Source organism: Callospermophilus lateralis, unplaced genomic scaffold (assembly GCF_048772815.1).
Source record: "Callospermophilus lateralis isolate mCalLat2 unplaced genomic scaffold, mCalLat2.hap1 Scaffold_66, whole genome shotgun sequence".
NCBI classification, from domain to species: Eukaryota; Metazoa; Chordata; class Mammalia; order Rodentia; family Sciuridae; genus Callospermophilus; species Callospermophilus lateralis.
The window spans coordinates 528,395-536,026 of NW_027514882.1; the positions used below are offsets into that span (position 1 = coordinate 528,395).

Consider the following 7,632-nt stretch of genomic DNA (forward strand, 5'->3'; position numbering starts at 1 on the left):
GAGCTGAGGGGCCGCCCGCCGGGAATGTGAGCGAGGAGCCACCAGCGGAGCCGCAACGGGGTCGGTGCGGATTTGATGGGAAGGGCCCACGGGGGGGGGGGGGGCGGGGGGGGGGGGATCGTGAGGCCGCTGCCGCCGCTGCTGCCACCGCCAGAGCGCTGAGGTTCGGTCTGCTGCCGCCGCCAGAGCGCTGAGGTTCGGTCCGGCCCTGAGGCCTAGAAGCGCCGCCACCACCACCACGGAACAGGAGGGACGCCACACCGGAGAGCCATCGCCCCGGGCTCCCCGCAGCTGCCCGGACCTCCCTCCCCCCTGAACCTCCTGGTTCCACCGCTAGCCCCCTCCGCAGCCCCTTCGCCCTTCTCCCGCCCCTCGAAACCACAGATCATCTTTGGATTCTTCCGCAGAAGCTTCAAGTAGGGATATGTCCTCAGCACCAACTACTCCTCCATCAGTAGATAAAGTAGACGGATTTTCTCGGAAGTCCGTCAGAAAAGCCAGACAGAAGAGGTCACAAAGTTCCTCACAGTTTAGGTCTCAAGGCAAGCCTATTGAATTAACACCTCTGCCACTGCTAAAAGACGTTCCAACCTCAGAGCAGCCTGAACTGTTCCTAAAGAAACTTCAGCAGTGCTGTGTCATTTTTTTACTTCATGGACACGCTATCTGATCTTAAAATGAAAGAATACAAGCGCTCCACTCTTAATGAACTGGTGGACTACATTACAATAAGCAGAGGCTGTTTGACAGAGCAGACTTACCCTGAAGTAGTTAGAATGGTATCTTGCAATATATTCAGAACTTTCCCTCCTAGTGACAGCAATGAATTTGATCCAGAAGAAGATGGACCTACCTTTGAGGCATCGTGGCCACATTTACAGATTGTATATGAATTTTTCATACGATTTTTGGAAAGCCAAGAATTTCAACCCAGCATTGCCAAAAAATACATAGATCAGAAATTTGTATTACAGCTTTTGGAGCTATTTGACAGTGAAGACCCTTGGGAACGAGACTACTTAAAAACAGTTCTACACAGAATTTATGGCAAGTTTCTTGGTCTTAGAGCATTTATCCGAAAACAGATTAACAATATTTTTCTAAGGTTTGTTTATGAAACAGAACACTTCAATGGTGTAGCTTAACTTCTGGAAATATTAGGAAGTATTATCAATGGCTTTGCTTTACCTCTTAAGGCAGAACACAAACAGTTTCTGGTGAAAGTGTTGATCCCTTTACACACTGTCAGGAGCTTATCACTCTTCCATGCCCAGTTGGCATATTGTATAGTCCAGTTTCTGGAGAAAGATCCTTCACTCACAGAACCAGTTATTAGGGGATTAATGAAATTTTGGCCTAAAACATGCAGTCAAAAAGAGGTCATGTTCCTTGGGGAGATGGAAGAAATTTTGGATGTGATTGAACCTTCACAATTTGTTAAAATTCAAGAATCTTTGTTTAAACAAATTGCCAAGTGTGTATCTAGTCCCCATTTTCAGGTGGCAGAAAGGGCACTCTATTATTGGAATAATGAATACATCATGAGTTTGATAGAAGAAAACTCTAATGTCATCCTTCCCATCATGTTTTCCACTCTTTATAGGATTTCAAAAGAACATTGGAATCCGGCTATTGTGGCGTTAGTGTACAATGTGTTGAAGGCATTTATGGAAATGAACAGCACCATGTTTGATGAGCTGACAGCCACATACAAGTCAGATCGTCAGCGTGAGAAAAAGAAAGAAAAAGAGCATGAAGAATTATGGAAAAAATTGGAGGATCTGGAGTTAAAGAGAGGTCTTAGACGTGATGGGATAATTCCAACTTAACAAAAATATGACAGCAACATTACTAACCTGTGGAGTCACATTTATGTAGTAGAAGATGGAGCAACAGTTTTCTGTATTGTCCAAGTTTACAGTAGATTTCACATTTGTTTCATTATTACAACAGCACTGTATATACCTGTCTGTAAGTAAAGGAAAAAAATAAGGACTTCAATCCAAAGTTTGGACAGTAGATGGACTTCTCAGAACTTTGCAAACATAATCATTGTTCTAACCCTCTTATAAAAGAAAAAAAACAAAAAAGCAGTCTTGAAAGATCTGTTGATGAAATTGCTATGTTAAAATTCCCCCCCCCAAAAAAAAAAAAGATATAATATACCATTTCAAGTCAAGGTACGGTAGGCCTTGGTGCCTAGCACATGTTTACTATCACTATAAACTAGTCAACTCTCCTAGAAATCAAATAAGCCATTCATTAAGAGGTATCCAAAAACCATAAAAGCTTAAAGTATTGGTCTTGAAAATACACTTTTATAAATTCACCCAGAGAAAACAATTCCAAAAACAGAACATGCTTATCTACCAATGAACTTTAAATAGAAACAATTAATGATCCAACAACATGGCAACAAGTGAGTAAATTGCAGCAAATACACATAATGAAATGTTATGATCAGTAATAATGAAAACTATAAGACTAACTGCAAAAATAACATTTATAAAATGTTTGCTATAACATACAACCATATTATAGAATTAAATGAGATACAACTTTAACATATAACCATATTAGGAAAACTTAATGAAAATCAAGTCACACGAAGAACAAACACAATTTTTTCTAACACACAGTGGACATACGTAAAGAAAGTGACCTACTGGTCTCATTGATCATAGTTCCTGCCCTGAAGTTCTTCAGTTCTATAGCTGGTAGCACTAGATTTGGATTCAATTGCCTCTAGTCAGAGACAATATCCAGGTCTACTTAAGCAGCTCAACACAGCTGACTTTATGCCAGTGCTTATGTGACTTTGGGTGCTAGAATACATTGCTCCCCAGTCCCAGTTCCCGCCCACCTGCCTTTTCTTACCTCTAACTAGGGACCTTGTCCTATTAGGCGTCAGTTCCCCGCTCTACCTTGCTGTGCACTGACCAGTTCTCTCAGACCCCAAACTCCTATCCCTTGTTCCTTGTTCAGGACATATGGAGAACTTGCTCTCAGACTCTCCATTTGTCTCATTCCAGCCAGGACCTTTATGTAGTTCAGCTTTCACTCATCACAGGCCCTGTCTATCCTAATGAGCACTGATCCACTCACTATTTATTTACCAGGCACCTAACATGTACCAATTTCTAGTCTAGGTTCCAGAGATATGGCAGTGAGAACAAAACATACAAATATACCAGCCATATAAGAGCTCAAATTCTAACAAGTGAGTGCTTCCATTTATTGAGGTATATACAGTTTCCCTCATTCCAACACTTCTGCCCTTCAAAGTGGCCTTTGTATCCCAATGTCTGTATTCCACAGGCACAGAGGGAATGAAGCTGGGAGAGGTAGGAGCTGTAGACATTAATCCCAATCTGTCACTGAGTTCCTATAAAAACTTGGGGCAGAATAGTTAATATGAAAAGAATGCAGAATGAAAACCACACCATAGGTTTTAATCAGGAAGTCTAGGCTTGGATCTGGATAGTTTCACCCTAGCTGTGTGATCCTAGAAAATCACTCAGACCCTCTGAGCTATAATCTTCTCATCTGTAGAAACACTTCTTTCTCCAGGATGTTATAAAAACTAAATGAGGTCAGTGCTTGGCAAAGTGACTGAAACACAAGGCATGCAGGCCCTTCTTCCCAAGTGAATAATATATACTATTTCTATTATCATTTATAAGAATCCAATACTTCAATCTCCTCTCCTTTGGCCCCTTCTCTTTAAAATCACTACAAATTTCTTTTTTTTTAAAGAGAGAGAGAGAGAGAGAGAGAGAGAGAGAGAGAGAGAGAAAATTTTTTAAAAATGTTTATTTTATTTCTCAGGGGACACAACATCTTTGTATGTGGTGCTGAGGATTGAAACCGGGCTGCACGCATGCCAGGCGAGCACGGTACTGCTTGAGCCACATCCTCAGCTCCACTACAAATTTCTAAAAAATGACTTCAAGTCTCTCAACAAATGTTGTTTTACTCCTAATGATCAAAATCTCCTTCTGTATCTCCAATGGATCCTTCAGAATTCCTTCCTTCCCCTCAGAATTCCTTGAATAACTAAAGAACAGACTAACATGAGTTCACACCTACCTTCCAAAAACAGAATTTAAACGATTTAAATTATGGTGGTAAGCTGAGGCATCAAAAGAAAAAAGAAAAAAATAAGGACCAAAAAGTACCTTCAGTAGGCCTCAAAACTCTTTTTAAAAATTAAAATATAGCCAGGCATGGTAGTGCATGCCTATAACCCCAGCAGCTTGAGAGGCTGAGGCAGGAAGATTGCGAGGTCAAAGCCAGCCTCAGCAACTTATTGAGAACTTAAGCAATTTAGTGAGTTCCTTTCTCAAAATTAAAAAAAAAGGTTGGGGATGTGGCTCAGTGGGTTCAAATCCTGCACCAAAAATAAATAAATAAAAATAAAAATAAAATAAAAGAAAGCAAGTTTAAGAGACCAAAATTATCAGTTAACTCAAAAAACAGATGTTAAGACATGAGACTCTTAATACAAGAAGATATCTCTTGCTTTTCAAAGGCGGTGCATGGGTATCTTTATAACAACTGTGGATGGTAACTGACAAATTACATGCCAAATACAATTGTCAAAATAATTTGTCTTCATTTCTTTCTTTTTGTGGCAGTCATGGCCTAGGCTAGGGGAAGTAATCCAAACATCTCCCAGGGGCACCATATTACTACATCACATACTACTACTTCTTCTTTTTTTTTCCTGTTCTTTCCTCTTTTTCTCTCTCTTTCTTGCCTTTTCCTCTATGATTGCACCTTTTCCATAATCTTTAAAAACTGATTTGTATCATTCTGAGTATATGCCTTTATCTAAAAAAAAATGTCAGTTTTGATTTATGGTATGTGAATTATACCTAAAGTACTCAAAACCCATGCTAAGGGATTGTGGTTGCAGCTCAATGGTATAGCCCTTGCCTAGCAGAAAGGAGGCCCTTGGATCAAAACCTAGCAACACACATACACACACACACCACTAAGATATGAACCATCAAAGGTTGGCACTCATAAATAGAGTTTTACAATGGAAAATAATAACCAAAAATAAGAAGTAAACAAAAATAAAATGAAATTAACTTCCTGACCCAATTTCTACACTAGTATTCATAAACTTAAATTAAAACAGGGTTCGCTAACTTTGTGAATACATGTTAGTGACATAGCTACATGCTATTTACACAAGAAATAAAGTATTAGTAAATTGTATATTCTAAGGAAAGGCACGAGTACACTTAAACCAGATTATCAAAAGCACAGTAAATTTACTAACCTAACAATGAAATTAGGATATCCAAGTTCAAAAGGTAATCACATTTTCAAAAATTGTATGTCAAAATTCCTAGAGTTTAAGCTTTTGGCTAACCTCAAGCCAAACATGCCAGAACCATATGTAATTTAACTCTAGACTCTTTATCACCTAGACTGAATTGGAGACATACCCTGCCTGAACAGTGGCAACCAGCCTGATTCAAATGTGCTAGCTCCACACCTAAACAACATAAAGCAAGTATCAAAGATCAAGGGAAAGAAATCCGGGGGCTGGGGTTGTGGCTCAGTGGTAGAGTGCTTGCCTAGCATGTGTGAGGCACTGGGGTTTGATTCTCAGCACCACATATAAGCAAATAAATGTCTGTAAAAAACTAAAAAAAGAAAAAATGTCCACCTAATAAGAACATTTACTTGTATTTTCTCATTACTGCTCAAATTACTACAATGCTATTATAACATTCTAAGTCATAATCAGGATGAAGCCATTTTTGATTCATCAAGATAAATGCTTTTTACATACCACACAAAGTTACTTGAAACATAAATCTCAAAATGATTCAACACTGTGGACATCTTCAAAGATTATATACCTTATATGCCAAACCCTTTTGCTCACAAAGGACTTACTCTATCTCAGAAGGAAAACAGAAGACAGATATAAAGCCATAAAAAGTAACTTACTTACTAACGCTTCTGAAGTACCTACCTTTGTCCCAAACAAGAACTTTAAATACTCATCTAGTTTTATGAAATGTCCTAATAATAAGGTTTCTAAGGTTTTCTCAAACTAGCTGACTCCAGTGCCTTTTCATACTAAATTATAAGTTTTTCATTTGTTTTATACTCTTAACTTATGGAGTAAAACATAACTGAATTGGAATATTTGGAAAACAGATGTTCTAGATGGTCAAATATTTTGATCAAAATCATGATTACCAAATTCAGATTTAAAACATGACACAACATCCCAACTTAATTGTAAATAATTAAAAATTTTATGCCTCTGGATAATAAGAGACTTATTAGTATCCTGATGAAGTGATTAATACCAGGTTAAAAGATTTCTGGGTATTAGAGTAGTAGATAATGCACTCCAGTGATAGGATTTTCCATTGATATACCATAAATCACACTAATCCTTAAGGTTTGACTCAAACAATTTTTATGTATATTTTTGTTTTAACCTTTACTTTGCAAGCGCACCATCTGCCAAACCCTTTTGCTCAGACTTACTCTATCTCAGAAGAGAAACAGAACACAAATGGAAAAGCAATAAGCCCTCCATAGACTGCTGGGGAAAAATCACTTTCCTTCTCAGGCACTATCCATCAAACCAATGGAATGGGTTGTAGTAACTCAAAGATAGCACATGGTACTACAATCACCCCAGAGTGTTGTCTCCACACTAACTCACACACACACAAGACTAAGTTAGTAAAGAGAACCTTATGAAATTAAGAATATTTTTATATGTACTGATTCAGAACATAAAAGAGTAAGGGAAAGGTCAGATGAGCCATTTTCTACCCAGTGGTCTCAAACAATCTTAATGACTTCTTTTTCTCCTTCATGGCCTCAAGTCTTTTATTGCTGCACATTTCTTATTTCTACTTAATATTCACTGGGAATTTTAAAATTTTTGCAAGTTTTAACTGGTACATTTTATAGCATTTCTATGACGCAGCAAAACATTATTAGCCTCATTTAATGCTGGGAAACAGACAGAAACGTTAATGTCTTACTCAAGGCCATTCTTGTAGTCAATGGTAAGTTTAAGAGTTGAGCTCTGAATTCTAATATGATAATTAGCTAGAGTCCACTGGCCCATGAAGATTTCCAGCATAGAATCATTCCAAGGGCTTATTATTATTTTCTGAGTTGTTCAATTTAACCTAAACATGAAGCTTTATACATTAATTTAAATAATTTTATCCTAGGAGGCCACTGAAAATACTTACGAAACTGCTCAGTAGATGTTTTTGTTCTCCTTGAAGATGAGCCTTGTACTGAACTTCGTTAACTCCTTTAGTATTTGGGCAACTTCTAAATGAGTGGCTGGGAATGAAGAATGATCATCCAATCAAGATGACTGAAGGGCAATGTGGAGCAGATCTGGAATGTGACTGTAACTAAACTTAAAACACAATCAAGTGTATGGTTACAGTTTCTATCAGAAGAAATTATTTTTAATATAAGGTTTAAAATGGTCTGCATTATTCAATCTCCAAAAGGAGATTCATAAAAATCCAAAATACTAGGGACTCTGCTCTCTAGCTGGGAATCACTACTGTTGAGCAACTATGGCTGGCAGAGTTTATTACATCCTCAAGTCAACTACTATAC

The 7,632-nt window shown here is 38.1% G+C and overlaps 1 pseudogene; it reads left to right on the forward strand.

Moving 5' to 3' along the window:
• The first annotated feature begins 415 nt into the window (after nucleotides 1–415).
• LOC143390048 (serine/threonine-protein phosphatase 2A 56 kDa regulatory subunit epsilon isoform pseudogene) lies at nucleotides 416–1,884 on the forward strand (annotated as a pseudogene).
• The last annotated feature ends 5,748 nt before the right edge of the window (nucleotides 1,885–7,632 follow it).